General features: G+C 38.8%; 1 protein-coding gene across 1 annotated transcript in view; it reads right to left on the reverse strand.

The window, feature by feature from the left end:
• The window catches only part of LOC106808130 (dynein heavy chain 1, axonemal-like), a 79,184-nt gene that overhangs the window by 17,048 nt on the left and 60,574 nt on the right, over window positions 1-1,562 (reverse strand). The gene's annotated exons all lie outside the window — the stretch shown is intronic.

Consider the following 1,562-nt stretch of genomic DNA (forward strand, 5'->3'; position numbering starts at 1 on the left):
CATCGGAGAAGCCGAAGGAGAACAAGCTGATCTCGGCGATGAGTGCATAGTCTGGCACCATCATAGCCACGGGACGGAACAGTGCCTGTCAAGTAGACGAGCGATCACATGCAATCGTATCGAGACTTCAACAACTAATATATTTATTTCGATTGCACCCTATATTTATACACACTGCAAGTCTGCAACCAAACCCTGGCTGAACTATCATATTTCTTGTAGTCATTTTCTAGAAATCAGGCATGCGTGCCAAATTGCAATCCGATTGACTGATATAATGCGGATGCTTTACGAAAATTGTCGTGCGTGAAATGTCTATATAGTCTGATTCTGATAAGACTGTTGTGCTGTAATATGACTGCTTAGCCAACACGTTATTGGAACCGAACAAGACACCATTGTAAACTCTAATTGGCTGTTTTTTGGCAGCCATTATTAGCTGTCAAATTATATTTATTGGATGAGATGCCTTGCTTCCAAACACAGGGATATTGTTGTTAGCAGTCAACTGATACATATTAGTGCTAGCCTGTGAGTTTAATACAATGAAAGTGTCAATGACACTATAGCTCGAGCACTTGGGTGTGATAGAAGAGGGAGATGATATTTAAAATTTGGTAAGTGTTTCATGTATGACAGACCGAAATGTGATCAAATGTCCTTATTTCCTGTTTTATACTAATAGAAATTTCACTGCCTTGTTTCAGGGTTAGTTTCAATGCGAAAATAAATGTTTCAAATCTGGAAGTCTAAAATCTGGGTGAGAGATGGCGCTACGCCTAAATGATCGCCATTTCGGTTTTCGATTATTGTGCAAATATAAGCAATAAAATATTCCAGTCAAATTACTGTAACGAAGAATCAAAAACACAATATTACACGTAGGTATGATTAGGTAGGTAGATAGGTAGGTAGGTAATTAAATTAAACAAAATCGAATGAATCTAGATGGCCATTTTCAGTTTTGCCAAAAAGTGAGCGTGGCTCGAAAGTAGGTCGACTGGCGTGCTCCAAAATAGGACGTTCAAATCCCTCCCATAGGAGTAACAAGTTAACTAACAACTGTATGCAATTTGAAACATGTGGGTCAAACGGTTCTTGAGTTATCGTTGACCGTAGGCAGACACTGAAATGCATAGTGAAATTGCCAAAATCTACATAATTTGCATAATTTAAAAAAAAATATAAAAACCCGTGTTATATGTTTTGGGGCCAGTCCTTATTCATTCACATACCAAAAATGAGCAAAATCCATTGAACCTGAACTGACTTATGGCCATTTCCATTTTTTCCAAAAAGTGGGCGTGGCTCGAAAGTAGGTCAACTGGCATGCTCCAAAATAGGACGTTCACATCTCTAGCTCCCATAGGATTAACAACTGTATGCAATTTGAAACATATGGGTCAAACGGTTCTCAAGTTATCATTGACCGTAGCCAAATGTTGACGGACGGACGTACAACGGACAATGCCCCATGGCAATAGCTCATCTTAACGATGTCAAGGTGAGTTAAAAACACATTCTTTCTCATCAGTTTGTAGACACTGAAAGGTACATTCTAA

This window comes from Priapulus caudatus, unplaced genomic scaffold, assembly GCF_000485595.1.
Source record: "Priapulus caudatus unplaced genomic scaffold, Priapulus_caudatus-5.0.1 Scaffold255, whole genome shotgun sequence".
Lineage (NCBI taxonomy): Eukaryota > Metazoa > Priapulida > Priapulimorpha > Priapulimorphida > Priapulidae > Priapulus > Priapulus caudatus.